Genomic DNA, 23,377 nt, shown 5'->3' with positions numbered 1-23,377 from the left:
TCTGTCCTGGTGTTCTGTCCCTCTCCCCTACCTGCAACAAGTTAAGTCAGAGATATTTCAATTGTCCAAATATTCCCTGTCATCTAATCTCCTTCAACCTTCTGAATCAGTCTTGGCTCTCCAATTCTTTATATGTATGTACATACATACATATAAATATGCATACATATATATGACATATATGATGATAATTACATACATTAATATATGAGACACATGCAGTAAAATTATTCAGCATATTGCACAATAGAAACCATGCAATCTAGTATAAAGAGCAGGAATTTTACATCTAGGCAACCCTGACTTGGTTTGAATGTGCATTCTTACAGGTACTACTTATTTGATCTTGATCTTGGGAAAGTTTCTTAATCTCTTGGTGCCTTTAATTCCCTCATCTGTAAAATAACAGGCATGACTTCTTTGACATGATTGGTATAAGGATTTAATAAAGTAATGTGTGTTTTGTCCATTGCTTGGAATATTATAGGCAAATAACCAATGATATCTATCATCACTTGCATGTGTTTATTGATTTATATTGTTTCCTAGTTTCCACAAGTAATGCAATATTATCAGACCATCTATTCTGTACAGGATCATATTATGACCTAGTTTTGGCCACTCTTGGCTTGTTTAAAATCCTAAGGCAATATAAGAAAAGGCTAATCATTCACTAAAAATGTTGGAGACATTGAAGAATGTGGACTTTCTTACAAAGAGTTTTGAGTTGTTGTGATTTTTCCTTTTCTCACCTTTCATTTCCAGCCAAATGAGGTTTTAAAGAACAAGAATAACTTGACATATCAAGAGGGAACACATTCTGGGTGCAGTGATTCACACATGTAGTCACAGCTACTCAGGAGGCAGAGGTCAGGAAGATCATAGTTTGAAGTCAGCCTGGAAAAAATGTAAGCAAGACCTCCTCTCAAGCAAGACCCCATCTGGGCATGGTAACACATGTCAATCTTCCCATCTATGCTGGAAACATAAGTGGAATAATTACGGTCCAAGCCAGGGAGAAAAATGGAAAACCCTACCTGAAAAATAACTCAAGCAAAAAAGGGCTGGGGGAATGGCTCAAGTGGTTGAGTACCTACCTTGCAAAACACAAAACCCTGAGTTCAAATATCAGTACTGCAAAATGACAACAACAAAAAGGAACACATGATTCATACCTGAAAACTTTAAAGATTAGACAACAATGCATGTGATATGCACCTCCATGTATATGCATTTTTCTATGAACTTTCTGTGCTATGTGGGTCCCACGAAAAAACTGACCATGAGCTACATTGAAATGTACATGTTGGAGGGTTTCCTGCAGAAGAAAAACGTCCATCAGGAAGAGGATAGATGTACATTCTTAGATGAAAATTTTAAGGCAAGAATAAGAACAGACAAACACAGAAGCATGTTCTAATTCAGAGGACTTTAGTTATATAGTCCTAGGGAAAATAACTCTGAAGAGCCCACGGGAATATCCCACAGACAGAGAAAACTTTGGACATCCCTCTCATTTGGAGGGCTCCAGCATCAGATTAAAAGTAAAACTTGTTCCATCCTGTACTTCTCTAACATGGAAGGAACCACAGCAGCTATTGCAAGTTAGAAAGGAAGTAGATAAAGCAAGAAAGAGAAGACATTGACTGTGAAGTCTCCAAGGTTGAAACAAGTGCAAACTGAGAAAGGACAAATTTTGAGAGAGAGAACAACCCAAAATTTTGGTGGTAGATTAGAATTTTTTTGTGTGTGACTGGAATATCTCTTATTACCTAAAGTACCTGGCAAAACTACTTGACTTGTCCATGATTTCACTCAGAGGTGATGAACAAGGTGATAGAGAGGTTTTACAGGAATAGTTGCAAAAAGAATAAAGTCATTCTGCCTGCACTCTGCTGAGTTTAGCTCCATTATTAAACCAGTCACATAAACTCCATGACCAAGGATGAGAAAGTTCATTTCTTTATCTCATCATGTGAAAAATTAGAGAATTATACTTAAGCATTATATCAATTAAATCTCTTATTATACATGTCATAAAACATTTAGCACTGCTTGATTCTATTTAGTGTTCGCTAAGTATTCTGTGTTGTATAAAGGATTAATGATAATAAATTTCCCACTTAGAACAACAGAAAACAAAATAATGGGAGAAGTCATGGTGTCTTCCTCTATAAAGCCCTTAAAGAGCACAATAAATACAATTAAGAAAGTGAAGGGTTGTACTAGTTTTGTATTGCTTCATAATAATTTTTGGTGCTACCCCAGCAAATAAACCCCAAGATGTATTGGTTCTCCACTCTGTAGACTGGCACATTAAGTACAGCTGGACTGCTAGCTGTTCTCATTGAAGTATTTTGTTTCACATGGCAGGCTGGCTCAGAACTGCCTAGTCCAGGATGCTTTCACATGTTTGGTGGTTGGCTGGGGCTGTTGGCCAAGGCACCTCAGATCTCCTCCCTGTGGCCAGCCCCTCCAGCAGGCTAGTTGAACTAATTTCCATGGCAACTGGATTCCAAGAGAGCGGGAGCAGAAGCAGCAAGGATCTGGAGACCTAGGCTTATATGTCACACAATATCACTGTTCTTAGTCACCTGATGAATGCAAGTATCAAAACCAGCTGAGATTCAAGGAGTTGTAAGATAAACTCCTCCACATGAGGAGAAGCAACTACAAAGAATTTTGTAGTCATATTTGTTCTTTCTTTATATGCCAAAGGGCAAAGGACAAATGTGAGTCATATCATGAAGAGATCACTGAACCAGGAAATAGAAATCCTGGTTTTCTGTTCCGCATTTTTTCCTTCCTTCCTTCCTTCCTTCCTTTCCTTCCTTCTTTTCCTTCCTTCCTTCCTTCCTCTCTCCCTTCCTTCCTTTCTGCCTTCCTTCCTTCCTTGCCTCCTTTCCTCCTCTCTCTCTCTCTCTCTCTCTCTCGCTCTCTCTGTCTTTTTCTTCTTCTGTTCTTTGCAGACAGGGTCTTGTTATGTACCCATAGCAGGCTGGTCTGAAACTCATAATCCTCCTACCTAAGCCTTCCAAGTGTTGGAATTATAGGCATGTGCCACCATTTCTGGTTCTGACCCACATTTCTCATAAGCTAGCTGGGTAATTTTTACCAATTTTCTTTCTCAGAAAAATCTAACACTGAAAACCTATGCTCCTAGGCTTCTGATTTGATCTCTTTTTCTTTTTCTTTTTTTTAAGTGTCTACAGGCCAGAGCACTAACCTCAACCTATGGGAACTAATTCTCCCTTTTCCTTACAGACAACCATAGATCAGAAAAAGGAGCACCCTAATCTCACCACCCTCATTCCTGAAAGCTCTAGCCAAATTGATGTCAGCAAAGTAACCTACAGTGGCTATTTTAACTCCTTCTTAGGAAATATTTGGTATTTTCTCATCACCTCTGCATATGCTGTTTCTTTCTTTGGGATTTTTCTTTCATTTTGCTTTTGGTTCATTCCTCTATTATATCTTTCTGGAAGAAGATGCCTCCATGGATGAAAATAATGAGGTTCACATTTGAGGTATACAACATTAATGAGTTTCTGAAGGTGTGTGGATTTTGTAGCTATACCAGCTATACCAGTTCTGAACTGCATGCCAATAAATATTTATGTGTGAAAATATTGGTTTATTTAGGCAACTACAGCTTCTTTCTATCAGTCAGGGTTTACTCTGGTCCTACTAACACATAGGTATTACTACTTAAGGAAAACAAGGTTTGGGCAATGTCTCCCTAGCCATGGTTGTTAGATACAGATAACTGTATTGTGAACTGCACCAACTCCATAAAGATTAACAATTACGTGGACTAGGATGCACATGGTTTTCTGTAGGTTTAGGTCTCTTAGCACCTTGTACCTAACAAGTAGCAAGATGTGAAAGGGAGAAAACTGATCTCATATTGCCATGCTATTCCTAGACTGTTTGTTGGTTCATTGACCTGGATGTTCTTGCGCAAACTGTTCAACTTGGTATTATTTTGATCACTATTTTGATGATTGGAGTCTTCCCAAGAAGACAGAAATCACTATTGGTATTTTAGAGGAAAGTTAATACATGTAATTAGCTACACAGGTGACAGAATTTAAAAGTCAAATGGGATGGGGATCAGTGAGGCAGTCCCCAAATTATCAACCAAAAGAAAAAAAGACAATACAAATTTTAAGACTAGAGGAACAAAAAGGAGGAGTTGTTTATGAAGTCCAGGAGTTGATACCACCCAGCAGAAGATGGAACTATAGTGGACCTGTTCAGAAAGCTGGGACCTTGAAAGAGCTGACTATGGGAGATGGAGCCACAGATGGTACATGTCTAGATGAGAGGTGCCATGAGAGTTGCCATCTGGAGCACAGAGATAGAGAGAAGGAAATATAACCTGGTTTCATTTCTACCTCCACTTTCTTATCCTTGACTGAGTCTTTGTAGAAGTCAGAAGGGAAGGAGCTTTGGTTAAAAAAAAATCTATGGTTATATAAATGTCACCCAAAGACTCATGTGTGGTTCTCAGCCTCTGGCACTATTAGGAGGTAGTAGAACCTTTAAGAAGTGAGGCCCAGTTGGAAGTCTTCAGGTATGATGCCCTTGGAGGGCATATTGGGACTCGGGACCTTCCTCTTTCTTTTTCTTTCACTTCACATCTGCCATAAGCAGCTTCCTCTGTAATGTGTCTCTACCACTTTGTCCAAAAGCAATGAGAGCAGCTAACCATCGACTGAAACCTCCAAAAATGTGAACCCAAATAAACCTGTCCTCTTTTTAATTTGAATGTCTTAGGTATTTTGTTACAGTAACAGAAAGCTGACTAAGACAGAAAGCATAGTTCCTTGTGATATAGCACATGAAAGAAAAGGTGAAGAAATGAATCTGCAGCAGGCAAATGACCAGAACATTTGTGAGAATGTTTGGCTCATTTTTAAAGCTTTAGGCACATGTAATACTGCTTCATAACACAGGTTACTAAGGGTAGCTCAAAGTTTGGCAGAAAGTTTTCTGTTAATGTGTATAAACACCCAGAATCTTGAGAAATATATTTTTGTCATCTGGAAACAGCACTCTTAGACTTGACATTGCTATTCTCATGGTAGTCTCCAGTAGCCATGAGCAATGGGAAATTCTTAAAAATGCCTCTATTGATAACAGATATTAATTCTGGGATATAAGAAAAGGATGGAAAGGGCACAGTAGACAGTAGAGACTGCACAGCAACTGGCTGATTTATTTCCTGGGAAAATCTCCCCACTGGGAAATTCCAGACACTTGAAATAAACTTTGAAAGATTTTTTTTTTTCTCAAAAGACAAGAACAAAAAATTTTAGTTGCTGGTGTTCATATGATAGCACATGTATCTACAAGCTGCAATGCTGCCGGCAACACCTTAATTCCATGAATATTTCTTTTAAGAGCATGATCTACATTAATAAGTAAAAATAGGCTCAACTTTTTTTTACTTAAAAATGCCATTTGTACCAATAATATTCTTGGAAATTGTGTGTAAAGCAAACAAAAGACTTTTAGAGCTGGAGAGAAGCAGGTGGTGTCATTGGACTGGAGAAATAAGATGGTCGGGACTCCAACATGGAGCAGAAGAATTTAGATATTCAGAAATTCAATGGACACAAATAAAAGCCCCAAGGAAAACCTTTACCTTCTAGCCAAAAAAAGGTGACAGATCTTTGGTGTTGCATGAATTTTCTAGGGAGACGTAAAAGTCTGCCTCCAAATTGGGACAGCACCTATAACTCAAAGAAGGATTCATTCAAGTCCAGTTTGCTGAGTAAATTAATTTTTTACTCACAAAAATTACAGAGCAGTGGACAAATATGCAGAGTGTGTTTACCAGAAATCACAAAGTAGCCCAATGCAGGTCAATACAAGTGAAGAAGACCAGGCTTACCTTGGTGGTGGGCTGCTATGCCCCCTGAGAAGACACCATTTATATCTCTCTCCTGGAGAAAAAAACCATACTAGAATTGGACATAGTCACAGTTAGAGAATTCTGCCTGAGGGTACAACGATAAAAGTAGTGACATGAAGCTAGGTGAAGTGGGAGCCAGTGACCCATGCAGGGGAGTTAATACCAAGCAGTATAGACTACCAGGCAGATATGAAGAAATCATGGCCACCATCAAGAAATTGAAAAAGGTAAAAATCATTCACTCAGTCCCAAATCCACAGTTCAAGGTGGCCAGTAACAAAGCCAGACAACTCATGGGGAATAACTGAGGATTATAGTGAGCTAAATAAAGCAGTGCCCCCTTCATGGCACTGTGCCCCCTTCATGGCACTGTGCCCAACATTGCTTTTCTCACTAAACAACTGACACAAGTAATGGAATATTATACTTTTCCAGATCTTTCTAATTTTTTTATTATTGCTTTAGCTGATGAGTCCCCAGACCAGCTTGCATTCAACAGGAAAGGACAACAGTGGACCTTCAGAGTTCTCTCCCAAGGTTACCCACACATTCCCACCATTTTTCTGTGGAATGGTGGCTCAGGACCTGGCTTTGTTATCCTGCCCACCTACTGTGAAAATGTTTCATTATATAGATAACATCATCTGAGTGTCTCACAGATTTAAGAAAACATCTGCAGAATGTACAAGTACATCCAAAGGAGCAGAGATGGGATACTAATTTCTATAAGGAGAAAGGGCCTGGCACAGCCATAAAATTTTTAAAGTCTTAGTGTTGGGTAAGACTTTCAGGTCATTAAGAAAATTTTATAGCAGTCTATACCAATAAATGTGAAACAACTCAAGTGATTCCAGGACTCCTGGGGTATTAGCAGATTTTTTTACTCCACATTTCTCAAGTTGCCTGTCCCTTACATAATCTGATAAAAGTGGAGGGGGATATATCTGGACTGGGACAAAAGGTTTTAAGAGGCTTTTGAACAAACTAAGATTCTTGTGGGACAGGTTAAGCAATGATGTGCCCCAGTGCCCATTTGCCTCAGAGGTTTCTAAGAGCCTTGAGCTCTATAGCTGGGACTATGGCATAAACAACCTGGAACAGACGGTTCCAATAGAGTTCTGATCCCAGTCATGGAAAGAGGCATAAGCCCAATCTACAGGACTCAAGCAACAACTTCTAGCCATATATAAAACCTGAAAACAAGTGGAATCTGTCATTGGATCTACTTCAGTGATGGTTACAAAAAATTCATAGTAAAGGGCTGAATTAAAAGCCTTCTGGCAAGCCCTTTTCCAAGGTGGCACAAAATCAGACTCTGTAGCACACATACTTAAAATAACTGCTAAAGAATTTAAATAAAGCCAAGCTGTGTGGTGGAAAAAGTGTTTCCAGAAGACATAAGGCTATTAAATGAAAACCCCAGTGCCAGGAGAGAGCTGCCTTCCTATGGGTGGTTGGTCACATCATACAGGCTATCACCACTACAGTTGGTTGCATGTCAAAACTGGAAAGTAAGTCCCTATTGCTGAAGATGTCACATGCTCTGCTTACCAGATACGGAGAAATCAAACTGGAACTGAACTGGAAATTTCCTCCCTTTTAGTTAGCATTCCTAGTGCCAGAGGGTGCTTTGCAGGCTGCTTGTAGAGACTTGTCACCAACAGTCCTGCTCAGCTATGGGGCTCATGCTGCACTATAAGCGTGGCCTGCAGGATGTGCCCACTAGTGCAGTAATGACACAGCTAGTATAGTACAACACCACATTCTACTTGGATCTTACAGCTGCTCCATGGGAGGGAACCCATACTTGGAACTGTAAGCTAGGACAAAACCTGTGGTTGGGAAAGTAATAGGCCCCAGTGAGAAAGTCACTGCCATTGTCTGTTAAATGGATATGATGTGCAAGTGAAACTATAATTTAAACACTCATTTCTGCTGCCAGCCACAGTAGAGAGGAGAATGTCTTCTTATAATGGAAGACAACCACAGTGGCAGCCCACAACAAATCTGACTGCTGGGTATGTGGTGAACTTCACCATCCAGTCAAGTGAACATGCTCTGAAATGTGATGTCTTTCCCTTCCCCTCAAATTGACCCAATGTTCTGGGGATCTCAGCACCAAGACTGAGCCTTCCTTTGGTAAGATCATGTACTCTGGCAAGGCCTCGACAGTAGTAAGAAAACACGTAAAGCTGAGCGTGGACATTTGCACACTTAATGCCCCTTTTGTCTTAAAAGTCACAATAAAATTAGCACCGTATGGACTAAAAATATCGCTGGCATATGGGAGGTTACCACAAAAAAAGCTGTGTAAATACCATGCCAGTTGAAGAAGCAGAATAGACTGTGATACAAAAGGCCTCCGGGAGACTGGAAGCACACTTCCCACATCGGGTAGAGGAAGGCTATGTGGGAATAACTGTGGTTATATTTGCCATACAACTCATCCAGCCAATTAAGATTCAGATGATTTTTCTTGTCAAGCCATAGCTATGATAAGTTGCCTACCCAAACTGAAAATGCCAATGCTAAAACTCCATATCCCTGGGTACTGGCATGGTAGTCCTTGTCCTGCCCCCACCTGGACACTTGGATTCAGATGAAGCCTGAATCCTTGCCAACTTTACCCCCAAAACATTAAGCCACACACATGAAAGCATATCCTTGCCAATCAGGAGACAACGTAAATGAGAAAGGTAGTTCTACAAAGCAAAATGACCTTGGACATGCTAACTGCTACCCAGAGGCACCTGTGCCCTTATGCTTATACCACAGATAATGAGGCTAGTATTACAGAGGCTTTAAAACAACAAAAGAAAGATATTCACAGTATATATCATTTATATGGCTATAATGCTTTTCCATGTTGGCTGTGGTCTCTACATGGTAATTGGGGTCATGTCCTCATGATTAGTGTTTGTGTCATTTAAGCCATAAGTGTCTGTTACTGTGGTCTGTATTGCTTTTCTGGAATATTGACCCAGTGATCAGCTCCTGAAAGAAGGATATAACCATATAACACTGCTGCCAAGACTTAGGGAACATCACAGAAGAAGGGATTGAAACAATGTAAGAACTGGAAAAGGGGGCAGGATATAGTGAGACTAATCCTCTACTCCAGAGTAATCTCATTTTGAGGCAAGCCACCACTAAGCTGTTCTCATGTCAGACTGCAGAAAAACAAAGCCATCATTTTCATGGTTGGACAGTGTCTTCTGAGAAGAGCAAAAACCACAAAAAGAGTTAAGGGTAGCGTACCCACAAACATACAACGTTCCCAAAGTCTGGTTTTGTCTGATCCTTATGTTGCCAGAGTTTTTGGTCACCTCTGCTGCTTCAATACTAAGTGGTGATCTAAATCTAAGTTTGCATCAGTTCTGCTATAAATTCAGAGCCACAGAAAATAGGAACTTGATAAGTGAGGTTCTGGAAATTTTGGTGAATTTGAGTGGATGCAGCCATCCTTAGTAGCCCATTGCTTTCTAAGTAGCCTCTAGTAAACCTATTTACTCACCAAGCTGGACACGGATGAGTCATCCTTTGGGCCAGTGGCACCATCCCAGTTTGGAGGCAGACATTTCTTTTATGTCTGCCAGGAAATTCACACATCTGGCAAAAGTGACAACAGAAATGAAAAGACACAAATTACTAATAACAGGAATGAAATAGAGGAAACCACTATATCCCTGCAAATGTCAATTTTTCATAAACAACCCTCACACGCACAATTGGACAAATGAGATAAAATTAATTTGTCAAAAACTGCAAGCAATTTAAAATAATTTTGATAGTTCTACACTACTAAAAATTTAGTTTGCAATTTAAAAGCTCAAATGAAATCCCCAGCTCCTAATGGTTTCATGGGAAGAACTATCAAACATTTGAAGAAGAATTAACACCAATTCTGCACAATCTCTTCTAGAAAACATAAGAGCACAGAACTCATTTTCTCACTCATTTTATGAAGCTACTCACCCCGATACCAAAATCTGACAATAGGAAAACAACAGACTAATATCCTTTAGGAATATAGTTGAAAAATTCCCTAACACAATGATAGCTAACCAATTCCTACAATATGTAAAAATATTATTCTCAATTACCAAGTATGGTCTCTTCTGGGGGTAAAAGGGTATCTTAATACTTGGAAATTAATCAATGTAACCTCACACATTAACAGACTAAAGAAAAGTTATGTAATATTTAAATTGATCTAGGAGAATCATTTGACAAAATTCAATACCTACACATAATGATAGTTCTCAGAAAAATATAAAGGGAACACTCTTATCTTGACAAAGTACATCTATAAAAGTCCTATAGCTAACATGATACTTTATGACAGACTCAGTGCTTTTGTTACAAATCAGAAACAAGACCAGCATGCCTGATTAACTCTCACTCTAGTCAACAAACTTCAGGAAGTTCTAATCAGTGCAATAAAGTAAAAAAAAAAAAAAAAAGACTAAATAAAGGAATATAGACCAGAAAAGATGACTTAAAGTGTTTTGTTCACAGATAACATGAAAAAAGAAATTCCCCATATTTTCCTTCCTACAAAATAATTCTAAAACTTAAAAGTGAGGTTATAGGATACAAGAAAAAAATATCAGAAAATCAATAGCATTTTCATATACTAGCAATGACTACATGGACTCTGAAATTAAGAATGTAATGTCTTTTAGAATCGATCAAAATACTTGGTAGGACTAACAAAACATGTGATTTAGGGTTCTTCAGAGAAACAGTGTATGTATACATATATAAGCATGTAAATTGTTATAGATAAAGACAAAAATTTATATGGAAAGGCAAAGGAACAAAAATACATAGAATAAATTTTAAGAAAACAAAGTGAAAAATTGGTCTTCCTCAAAATAAAATTTTGCTTTATAATCAACCATGTTAAGAGAAATAATATGGTGTCTGGGCATGGTGGTGCATGCCAGTAACCCTCATAATCAGGAGACTAAGGCAGGGGGATCATGAGTTCCATGCCAGACTGGACTACATAACAAGATCTTGTCTCAAAAAAAAAAAAAAGACATGGAGAAAATTTTTGCAAACCACGTATCTGACATAGCACCAGTATCTAGAATATATGATAACTTTCAAAAAGCAACATTAGAAGAACAAACACTCCAACTAGAAAATGGGCAATAGATATGAGGAGCTATTTCACAAAAGAGGATTTAAATATGGCAACTAAACATATTTTAAAAGATCCACTATTAGCTATTTAGGAGAATGCAAATTGAAACTTCAGCAAGGTATCATTACATGCCTACCAGAATGGCTAAAATCAGTAGTGCCAACGCTAGAGAGTATGTGGAGAAACTGAGTCACTCACTCAGTGTTGGCAGAAATATAAAGTGGTAGAGTTTTAGATAGGTGTAAAAACATATTCACACAAAACCTTCACAAAATGTTGGTAGCATTCGAAGTACATAAACAGGAAGCAGCTTATGTTTTTTCAGTGAGTGAAGGGATGAACAAACTGTGGTGATCCATACCATGGAGTGTTACTCAGCCACGAAAAGGAATGAACTAGCAATGCACACAACTTGATGAATTTCCAGAGAATAATGCTCAATGAGAAAAGAAACCCATCCCAAAAGGTGACAAACTGTATGATCCAATTCATATAACATTCTTTATATTCCTAAACTATAGAAATGGAGAACAAATTAGTAGTTTCCAGGGATTAGGGAGGGCTTGGGGGGTTCAGTGGAAATGGACATCTTGAAGCATCCCTGTGCACACAGAACTGTTCTGTAATATGATTGTACCAATGTCAGTATCATGGTTGTGAAATTGTGCTGTAGTTTTGCAAGATGTCACCATTTGGGGAAAGTGTGTAAAGGATATGTGAATCTCTCTTTATTATTCCTTACAGTTGCCTGAGAATCCTCAAGCACCTCAAAACTCAAAATTTAATGAAAAAATTATTTTCACCTTGCAAGATCAGTATTATTATTATCTCATGCAGTGAACTGGATAATGTATTGTTTTGATCATTATTTAAAAACAACAGAATCTATTCTAGACAGTTTAGTCAGAAAAGGAATCTATTCAAAGATCTTTGGATGTTCATGATATCTAAAAAGCCAGGGAGATAGAACTAGTCCATACAGCAAAATGCTGGGATCCCATGTCCCTTCACAGGTACTCTTGTTGCTACCATGGTGCTAGGAAAGACTCATCAGAGGCTCTGAACCACACTTGCTGAAAGTTCATCCACCCTATTTTTTCTCCATTTTTCACCTGGCATTTGAGGTCTGGTGCAAGTGTACCTAATTGGAAAAGCAGTGAGACCCTGTGCCTGACTGCGAGGGGTTCTGGGAGAGTGGACCATCTGACTTCCACCTTGGAGAAGTGAAATGTATAATATGGGAAAGTCTCCACACATGGGAAGATATTCAAAATGTCTTTGTCAGTCACAAACATAACAAAGTCCACTACAGATAGAATTCCATGATTTGAAACAAAGAAATCATTTACTTTTTGAAGATCTAAAGAAAATTTCCCAATTCTACTGAGTAGGACAGATTCAGGAAAGGACTCTGCTTCTTTGATACCCATTTTCTCCTTCAGTTCTTGGTGTTCCATACTTCTTGGTTTGATATTGATATTCTGCATTTCACTTATCTTCCCAATTATATTAATGTTAAATGTGACAATTATGTAATTACTTTCCTTTTTCTGTATTCTCTTTATGACTAATTTTATTTTACTGGTTTTTTATTATAAAACATATTTATTATAGTAAACTTAAAAATCTCAAAAGCATAGAAGAGAAAAAAATCACTCGAAATACATAGCAATAACTGCCACAAACTCCCTAATCCTTCCACACATAACATATTGTAAGGCAGGCAAGATATTTATGTGATTTTCACTCTGCCATCTTATCTGGGGTGGACTAATTGAGTCTAAGCCTGGACAATGTGATTATTTTAGGTAGAGTCACATCTAAACCCATTACTGCCTAGCACCCTCTTTTCAAGGTCATTGGCTCAGGAGAGGACATTTGACCTATGCTGTCCTACTTTGAAAAAGCCCAACACTTAATGTTTGTTGAGAGAAGAGAAAGGTTCCAGTGTGATGGCACATGTCTATAATCTCAGTTTCTTGGAAGGCAGAGACACAGTTTGAAATCATCCTGACCAAAAAGTTAGAGAGACCCTATCTCAAAAACAAGGCAGACATGGTGGTTCACAACTGTAATCCCATCTACTCAGCAGGCAGAGATAAAAAGATCATGGTCAGAGGTTAGCCTGATCAAAAGTGGCAATACCCTATTCATATCTATTCATAAAACAAACTAAAAGCAAAAGGACTGAGGGTTAGAATGCCTACCTAGCAAGCATGAGGCCCTGAGTTCATTCCCAGTACAGAAAAAGAAGGAAAGGGGAAAGGGAAGGGGAAGATGAGAGCAGCTCTCTTTCCCCCCACCCCATGCTGGCCTGACAGGCACAAAGGAGAAAGCACTTATCCCTAGATCTATTAGACACCTATCTGGTTGTAGAGTGCATACTCAGGAGATAGAGTTAAAAATAGAAAGAAAAAGGATGTCATCGTCCTATCCTCAGAGTCTAGTCCCAATTGTTTTCACTTCTTTTTCCCTTTATTGTTGTGCTGGGTAGGGGTACATTGTGGCATTTGCAAAAGTTCTTACAATGTGTCAAATATATCATACTTGAATTCACCCCCTCCACTTCTCTTCTTTATCTCCTCTCCCCCTATTTGCGCATATTTATCACTGGAAAATTTGAAGACATGTATTTTGCCTCTAACCCTTCTCTAGATCTGTTTGTGTATCTAACTTGGTAATGAGTCTTCAGGATAATTCTCTTTGGGGAAGCTAAAATCTCCCAAGCCAACCCTATTTTGAAGTGAAATTTTTTTACTTTGCTCTCCAGATTATCCTCTACATTTTCTAAAGCCTATGGTCCATAAATATAGAACTGGCGGATGTAGCTTGATTTTAGCACAGCAGTCTGAGTTTTGGTGCCAATGCTATGCTGAAATGTAAGAGGGTTCTTGGATGTACTGACTATATTTAAAAGATGGGTCGGTTACTTGAGCTTGGAATGCCTAATTACTTTTGATAAGGGTCTGGACCATGTTCTGCTCATCCCTCAAAAATAACCTAGAGGCTGTCTATCTGTGGATGTCTGAAGCTACTGAACCCCAGTAAGAAGTGTTGTTTCTCCCCTGATTAACCTGAATCGAAACAGTGTCCCTGAGGTCCTTGAGGGTGACACCCCAACTTCTCTCCGAGCACTTCCATACTCAGTGCCTGGTTTATGAAGAAGCCATGCGAGGACTCTTCAATCCTTGTTTTGACTGACATCCTCTTCTGATGCGACTCACTCACTTAGAAAGACAATGCATTCTAATTCCACCATGGAAATAAAATGATACTGTCCATCTCATATTATGGATAAGAGGTACTACTTCCAGGCTAGAAATGTCTTCATTTCTAGCAGGCGTTCATTAACACCACAGTCTCAGTTCTCAGCTCCCCTCAGGTCTGTGTGAAAATGTATTCCTTGGCCTGTGTTGAAACACTGCTTATTGTACTTGCTTCTGATTGTGACCTATAGGAGCCTCTTGCAGGCTTTGACAATGAACTAGCTTCTCCACAGCTCCACTCCACCTTCTTGCCTTGGTAGATTTGGGAGCTGCTGTTTCAGAACAGATTAAGAAGATTGTGGGGATGCAGCAGGGCAAGGGTGCATGACGTGTTCTGGCACCCAGAGGGAGAGACAAACAGACAATAAGCAACTTCATCAATAAATGCTATAATTCCAGGTTGTGATAACTGCTATGAAGAAAAATAAAGCAGGAAAAGGGATAGAAGGAAAGGAGATGGTAAGGAGAAACCATTTTTGTTGAGGTGATGATCTGAGGAATGACTTTTTGAACTTCCTTTATGTGTATTGGGAAGTCATTGGATAGTTTATAAAGGATTGTGAAGGCTCCAAGGAGGGTGGTGTTGAATGGAAGCAGGAAGGCTGATGAAAAGGCTGTTGAAATCATTGCAAGACCCATGAAAGAAATAATGAAGGTATGGAATAAAATGATAGCCATGGCAGAGACAAGAAGATATAAATATATATACATATATATATATATATATATATATATATATATATATATATATATATATATATATATATATATATAATCTCCAAAGGTAGCACCAATAGGGCTTGTTGAGGGGTGAGATGAGATGCGGGTATGGCTGTCAAGGAGAATGCCAAGGTCTGATGCCCGGATAGCTGAATGAACGGTGGTGCCATTTTCTGACTGAAAGAAAGCTGAAGGAGGAACTAGTGCTTTGTGAAGAACTTGGTTTTAGATGTTTAAATTCAGGACTGCTTATTAGATACTAAAGTAGAGATGTTCATAGGAATTTAAAGAAAACATTTAGAGCTCAAATAAGAGCTCAAGGCTGAAGATAGCAACTTGGAAGTTCCGATTTAAACAAACTGATTTTAAAGCCAGGGGACTAGAGATAAGATTGGTTGCAAGGGCCTCTCCAATATTTGATGACAGAAAGAAAAGAAACCATCAAAGGAGATTAATTTGGGGGAATGTTAGGACTTTTATTCATGTGTGTTGGTGTGTGCAAGTATACACTGATGTATACTTTGTGTGGATACATTGGGGTATCCATATAGATTTCCCTATGCACTAAATTATTCTATGTCTTTTAAATTACATGTGTTAGAGATTTATCAGTTTTCTTCCCTTGTTAAATAACTTGCTCTTAGTTTTGATCATGATTAAATCATTTATTTTCCAGGTTGTTATTTTATGCTTGCATATTATTTTTAATTTTGTTTTTTAACACTTTGTTCTGTTCTAAAATTAATAGTATATTAGATTTTTTCATTAATAGCTCTTTTTCTTATTATTAAAGACCTTTAAATGAGTACATTTTCTTCCAAACACTGTTTTGGCCACATACCATCACATTTTCATATGCAGAGCTTTAAAATAGATTTTATCGCATTCTTAATTTCTTTCCTAAGCCAATTTTTACTTATAAAAAGCATTTTAATATTTCAGGAAATTAAGCAATTTGTTAATATTTTCATTATTCATTTCTTCTTTAAATGTGTTATGGTTAAAGCATGCATTGGACAGAATTCCTGCTACTAGGAGGTTGACGTTTGGTTATTTTAAAAATGCTTTTGTGACCTATTTAGGCTATTTTTTTGATGCGAGCTTTCCAACAATATATTTTCAGTTTTTCTCCGCTAATTTCATAACTTTTTAAATTCCCGAGTAACTGAATTGCCCAAGTCTTCAATATTTTCATTAATTAGTTTTCATCATCTTAATATTGTTGATTCCTGCCTTTCCCACTCTTAAGCATCACCATTCTTCTGGGGGTGACCCCACCAACAGGAATTATACCAAGGGACTTATTTCAACTTTTCACTACAGTGCAAGGAATCTATGGTGAGTTCTGCTGCCTCCAGAGTTGCTGCTTTCTTACCATGCTTTGCATGTTGACTGATGCTATATCATTTCTTCCTCCACTTCTACTTGTAAACGCTCTAGGGCTGGACCCCAACTCTACCTAAACCTTCTCTTCTCCTGGGAAGCTTGACTCTACATCCTGATCCCTCTGCAACTGGATGATGTTTCCTGCATTTTATACCCTCTACTATTTGAGATCTTCTCAAAACAATGAATTCTGCCAGAAAAGAAAAACAAGTTTTCTACTGGAGTTGGGTAGTCATTGTATTGTTAAGCTTAATTCTGACTTCTTTCTGACACATAAAGAAATGTTGAGGTTCTAGCATATTTGCTTCCTGAACTTTCTGAGATTGCATACATACTACTACTATTATTTTGTAACTCTGTTTGCATTAGTCCAGGTTCTCAGAGAAGCAGATATCAAAAACCAGATTAACAATGTAAGTGTTAGGGGAAACTGTGAGGGAGTACGTGGAGGAAGCTGGAGAAGGTTGGGAAAAGTCATCAAGTCACAATGTAAGTTTGACCTAGAGTGAAGGATGTAGAGAAAAAAGTGGGAGGGGGGCTTACTAAGGTGCCAAGTAGTTTGAGAAGGCGTGGAAGAATCACTGGCCACCCATCAAGCTGAAGGTGGCAGTCAGAGGAATCCCTTGTCTGAAAAAGTTAACTGTGCCTTAGGTTCCACGGCAGCAGCATGAGGGCAGCCTAGCCTCCCACAGCAGTGGATTTCAAAGCCAGCTGGAGTACTCTTCAATTAGCTCCATGTAATTAGTGGTCTACAAGGAGAGTCCAGATGACTGCCATTCTTTCCTCCATTTTAAACAAGTTTCCATTAATACCTGTTAATGTTCCATTATCTGATTAAATGTCAGGTTGTTAAGTGTTCATTCTTATTCTAACTTTTCATAATATTACATTAGTAAGTAGTCACTATTATGCTTAATAATTTATACATTGACTTCTACTATTTTGAATATCATTTATACTTTCACAGTGTCTTAGCTCATCTATTTTTTAAACTTTATTAGTTGGCTTTGTTTTCAAGTACAGAATGAAACTGCTCTTGATAGGTGAACTTCAGTTTTTTAGGAAATAGTAATTATGGTTGAAATAAGCTCTACTAATTGTTTTTCTATCTTTTATACTTATTCTGTCTTGCTTTAACAATTTTTATACATAGACTGCATTTATGGGTCCTAAAATGAGCTAAAGATAACTTTATCTAGTTGAATTCTTCAAGGTTAAGTAATAAAAATATTCTTAATTATAATTACATTAAACAGAAAATAGAAACTTTGGGTCCTTTCCTTATGAACTTTTATATTAATTCTTCCATGTCTAAATGTGTCTCTCATTTATTCCCTTTTTTGGTATCATACATGGCTTTAAATCTAGCATTGTGCTGAGTATGATGTCAATCCATTGGTTACCAGAGGTCTCAGAATCTTTTAAGATGAATTTTTCCTAGCTCAGCAAGTTTCTGTACCTTTAGAGATGGGATGAGTAGTCAGAAAAACTCTCTCTGTCCTTTTGAACCTATGAAAAATCTTTCTCCTTTTTTATTTTGCCAAAAGAATGAGCACTCAGTCAGGAAAAAATGGTCTTCAGGATAATAGGGTTTTTTTTAAGAACTTACAAATATTTTTCTATTCCAGGATTTTATAATTCAGGTTCTAAAAGTTGTAGCCATCCTAATCTGTAATCTTTTGAATATTATCAGTTAACTTTTAGATTAATATATATCATTATATTGCTATTGAAAAGAAAGTGGAAGAAAATAAAGGTGCTAGCTTGTTCACTTTTTTTTCTATTATTAGCCAGTATGTTTCTGTCTGTGAAGGACAGATACCCAACTTGAACTAATTAAGTCAAAAAAAGAATTGTTTTCTCATGTAACCACAAAAAGAGAAGTGAAACAGTGGTATAGCTGGACCATTTCTTTCAGTGTCTCTTATCACAGCTTCTGTTACCTTATGCAACCTGTCTTCCTGCACATGTGGGGACAGCTCTAGAGATCCCCTTTGAGTCTCTCCATCAAAGAAGAAATGACTCTCCTTCCTTTACAAGTCCATTTTGGAAAATGCTGTCAAAGAGCAACATCATTTATGCTGGAAATGAGGTAATGTTTACCTGATTGGTCCAGTTTATGGCAGGTGCACCCCTACTAGGCCTATCACGTGGCCAAGAGAACAGACTTTGAATGACAATTATATAGTTTCTAAGTCAAATGTTTATAGAGGGGACAGAAGAATTTCCCAAGAGAGGGGGTTCAGCCCCAGAGGAAGGAAGGATAAGTTCTAGGAAAGACAATAACTTTTACTCATTTGATACTACTTATTCATAAATCCCTTTAAACTTGAAGCAAATTATTATACTCCATTCTCAACTTATGTCATTTTTAATGCTTTGTTGTAACCCAATTTTAGTTTAACCAATGTATAGGATGATCTCACTGATTAATTAATATTTCAGGATTAAGGGCAATATTTTAAACATTTAAAAATATATCTAAAAAATCAAATATTATTGCTCTGTACAGAATAAAGTAATAGGAAAATTTCATATAGATTTTTTATATATCAACATATAAACTATTTCCTCCTTTTACTTAATGGTTGCATAGTATTCCATTGTACAGCTACAACAAAATTTGTTTAATCAGTCCCTTTTTATTGAATGTTTAAGTTTCTTCCTGCCTCATTATTTCAAAGCAAAGGATCTATGTTTCCAACAAGAGTATACATATCCCTGTGTATATAACTCTGTATGCCTGTGTAAATTTATCTAGAAGAATAATTCCTATGAATGGACAGCTAGGTCAAAGAGCATGCCAGCAATATCTTAATTACTCCATTATGGTTAAACATTAGGTTACCTGTCTCGTTCTTCTAACCTGTTCTAACTTAATAACTGGAATAATTTCTCTTGTTTCTTTGCTATCAGATATTACCCATTCTTTATAGTTTGATTGTGATTTTCTTGGAGTTATTCCATTGCACAGAATTTTTAAGGTGGATCTGGGTTTTTACATATTATGAAATTGTTTTCTTGTGCTAGAATAGTTTTTTTGGCCTCACTTTTTGCATACCTACTGCCAATTTTCAATGTTGATGCTTCCATTTGTTGAATCTTTGTGTTAGTATTTTATTGTGTTCGGCAAAGAAATCTCTGACCAATTGTTTTGACATCTTTGGTTATGTGTTCAGAAAAGAGTACAAAAATAGATTCTAAATCCCCAGCAATCTGAAGTCATCATTGTGTTTTCCGGAGAGCCTAAGTTTTAGACTTTTAATCTTAAACATTTTAATAATACATTTAAATATCAGGCATGAAAAAAAAAGTCTCAAAAAATCCTACTGAACATACCTGAATCTCTTCCTGGTCCCTCAAGACCAGCATTAGGACATCACAGTCGTACATAGATGACCTCAGAGAAGATTTGCTCCTGCACTAAATAAACAAAATGCCTTAAGATCTTGGATCAGCTTTGTAGAGGTCCTTTTTCCCTAATGTATCTCCTGACTGTAAGCTAACATACTCCTCACTGCTTTCAAAAGCCCTGCCCTTTTTTATTGATTTTCTGGGTAAATTATTTTAGCCAACTTGCTATATCTGTCTCTAAGAAATAAATAAATAGATTAAAGGAAGTCTGACAGACTTCCTGTGAGGGAAGTACCTAGACTTCACTTATCCCATGAACTTTGGTACTTCTGTTTTTGTCTGCACGCTGGTCTATTTTATTATTTTCTGGTTCTTAGCTGTGTTAAGAAGGAGGTGTTGATGAATACATAGTGTATATATTGACATACGCGGATGCATTGTGTTTATGTATGTGCATGTTAATTATGATAACTAGATTTAAGACCATAGAACATGTTAAATACGAATGTTTTTAAATGCCAGAATATCAAAGGAAGATATAACCATACTCAAATACTAAAGCATCAAAGCATAATAAATTCAGTTACTTCAAAAGGAAAACTGTCAGTCCCCATATGACCACCAGCTGCATGATTCTCCTTTCTCAAGTACCCAATTTTATCAATTTCGTATGTCTTCACAGAGGTATTGGTGATGCATGGCCGGCACCATAAGGCAGAGGCAGAGGGTCCCAAGTTGCAGGGCAGTCTAAGATACACAAATCTGTCTCAAATAAACAAATAAAAAAGCAAAATTAAACAAGGGCTACGAGTGCAATTCAGCAGTAGAGTGCTTGCCTACTCTGTTTAAGGCCCTTTGTTTGATTCTCAGCACCTCAAAAAAAGGTATATTTAAACAAATGCATGACAACAGGGTCTCACTGTGTAGCCTAGGCTAGCTTCCAACACGCTTTTCTCCTTCCTCAGCCTCCCAAGTGCTAGGACTACAAGTGTGCCCACCACACTCCATTCTTTTTTCTTTTTCAATAGCTCCAGATTATCCTGCCATATGATTGTGCCTTCATTTATTTTACTGTTCCCTACTGATAAATATTTAAGTCATTTTCAATCTTTTGCCTCTAAAACCAACGATGCATTTAATAACCAAATGCATACATTGTTCCCTGTTCTGGAATATATGAATGACAGTTTCTAGAAGAGGGGTAACCAGGCCACGGGGATTGGGTATTTGCAATTTTGATAGATATTATGACATTGTCCTTCATGCAGATTGCTGCATTTTATACTACCTATTTTTCTTCAGTGTCTTATAAATTTTTTGGCATTTGACAATTTAATGAATGGAAAGTAGCATGCTAATATAGTTTTAATTTTCCCTGTTCTCATTATGAGTGGCAATGAAGACATTGTTATTCATGTATTTTTATCTTTTGCCAATTTTTCCATTAGGTTGTTTATATTTTTTTCTTGTTGCTTTGTAAGAGGAACAAGAAAATTAGGAAAATCAATCTTTTGTGATTTGGACTGCAAATATGTTTCCCAGGTTTTTCATTTGTATATTCACTTTGTTAGAGGTGGTATGAACCCTAGTGGTTTGTTTTTTTTTAATTCTTAATAAGGTCAGATTTGTTAACCTTTTCTTTTTGTGACTTCTGTGTTTGTTTTGTACTTAGAAATATCTTATCCACTCCTATATATATTTTTATTTTATCTTATTCATTTTGGGGGTGATACTGGGTATTGAACTCAGAACCTCACTCTTGCCAGGAAGGCAGTCTACCACTTGAGCCACTGAGCCAGCCCCTCTTGCATTGATTGTTTTGTTCTCACTTTATGCCCAGACTGGCATGAACATCGATCCTCTTATTTGTGCTTCATTGTGAAGCTGGGGTGACAGATGTGTGGCACTCCACTCAGCTTTTTGCTTGAGATGGAGTCTTGCTGACTTTCTGCCTGGCTGGCCTCAAACTGCAATCCTCCCGTTCTCTGCCTCCTGAGTAGCCACTGTGCCTGTCCATCATTTTTTACTTTTTGAAAAGTAGGTCACACTTTATTGGCAGTGTCAATTTATGAACAAGACAGTTACTTTTTCTTGCAAGAAGTAAGATCAATTTTAATCTGCCATAACAGGTGCCACAAATCTTCACCTTGCAAATGAGATGAAAATTGCACTTTTCAAAAAGTTTTAGTCAAGGTTAGCTATTCCTTTTTTACTTTCACAATTTTTATGCTGCTACAGACGTCTCCCACATTTGCTTTGAATTTTGTCTTCAGAATCATATGTAGCCCAGTCCAGCCTGTCGCCAGTATGTCACAATAATGTCTTGAGAATGTAATCTTTTATTTCTTGTCATAAATTTATGATTTTTTTTTGCATTTAAATCTCTGACCCATTTGAAATTTATTCTGGTGCAACATAGACAATGGATTTCACTTAAGTTTCTGTACATGGTTCATTTACCCATTTATTGAATCTTCCATTTTCCCATTCATAGTACTGTTTTAATTATAACCATATAATCTACTTTACGGGTACAATTCCTTATGTTTCTCTTCCAGAATATTTTGGGGTATGTTTTTGTCTATTTTTCCATATAAAAATTTAAACTGTTTAACAAAAACCTAGTGATATCTTTAATTGTGACTTTATAAATTTTATGGATACATTTAAAGAATTGACCTCTGTATTCCCACTGAGTCCACCTTCCCACTTGTTTGAGTTTCTTGGGGTCATTTTGAAGTTTTCTTTATGTAAACCTTTACTGGTTAAGTCTGTTTCTAACAATGTTATATTTCTTTGTTGCTGCTTTTGTAAATAAAGTCTTCTCCAGCCATTATGTTTTGTAATTGGATTTTTTTATGTGAAGTCTTTTCATTTTGAATGTAAATTTTGTACCCAGTCACATTACTATCTTACTATTTTTTATTTTCTTGAGTTTTCCAGATACATTATTTGAAACTAAGATTAATATCTTCTCCTTCTTTCCAGTATTTTATACCTGCATTTTTTTCTCTCATGTTTAAATTGCATTGTGTAACATGCCAGAAATTTTCTTTTCTTTTTTCTTTTATTATTCATATGTGCATACAAGGCTTGGGTCATTTCTCCCCCCCGCCCCCACCCCTTCCCTTACCACCCACTCCACCCCCTCCCGCTACCCCCCCCTCAATACCCAGCAGAAACTATTTTGCCCTTATTTCTAATTTTGTTGAAGAGAGGTATAAGCAATAATAGGAAGGAACAAGGGGTTTTGCTGATTGAGATAAGGATAGCTATACAGGGCATTGGCTCACATTGATTTCCTGTGCGTGGGTGTTACCTTCTAGGTTAATTCTTTTTCATCTAACCTTTTCTCTAGTACCTGTTCCCCTTTTCCTATTGGCCTCAGTTGCTTTAAGGTATCTGCTTTAGTTTCTCTGCGTTAAGGGCAACAAATGCTAGCTAATTTTTTAGGTGTCTTACCTATCCTCACCCCTCCCTTGTGTGCTCTCGCTTTTATCATGTGCTCATAGTCCAATCCCCTTGTTGTGTTTGCCCTTGATCTAATGTCCACATATGAGGGAGAACATACGATTTTTG

General features: G+C 37.4%; 2 long non-coding RNA genes across 2 annotated transcripts in view; one reads left to right on the top strand and one right to left on the bottom strand.

Moving 5' to 3' along the window:
* Positions 1-581: 581 nt before the first annotated feature.
* On the bottom strand, positions 582-19,954 carry LOC141416949 (uncharacterized). Its single transcript, XR_012441594.1, has 4 exons — positions 19,784-19,954; positions 9,435-9,529; positions 5,900-5,951; positions 582-897 (listed from the first exon to the last, which is right to left on the bottom strand). It is a non-coding gene; the product is annotated as an uncharacterized lncRNA (long non-coding RNA).
* LOC141416950 (uncharacterized) overlaps positions 18,424-23,377 on the top strand; it is a 25,528-nt gene continuing 20,574 nt past the window's right edge. The window contains exon 1 of the long non-coding RNA XR_012441595.1: positions 18,424-18,536. This is a non-coding gene — a long non-coding RNA (uncharacterized lncRNA). The remainder of the gene's footprint in view (positions 18,537-23,377) is intronic.

The sequence above is a fragment of the Castor canadensis genome, chromosome 2 (assembly GCF_047511655.1).
Source record: "Castor canadensis chromosome 2, mCasCan1.hap1v2, whole genome shotgun sequence".
NCBI classification, from domain to species: Eukaryota; Metazoa; Chordata; class Mammalia; order Rodentia; family Castoridae; genus Castor; species Castor canadensis.
The sequence above is the reverse complement of the archived record's forward strand: the minus strand, read 5'-3'. Positions and strand labels throughout refer to the sequence as shown.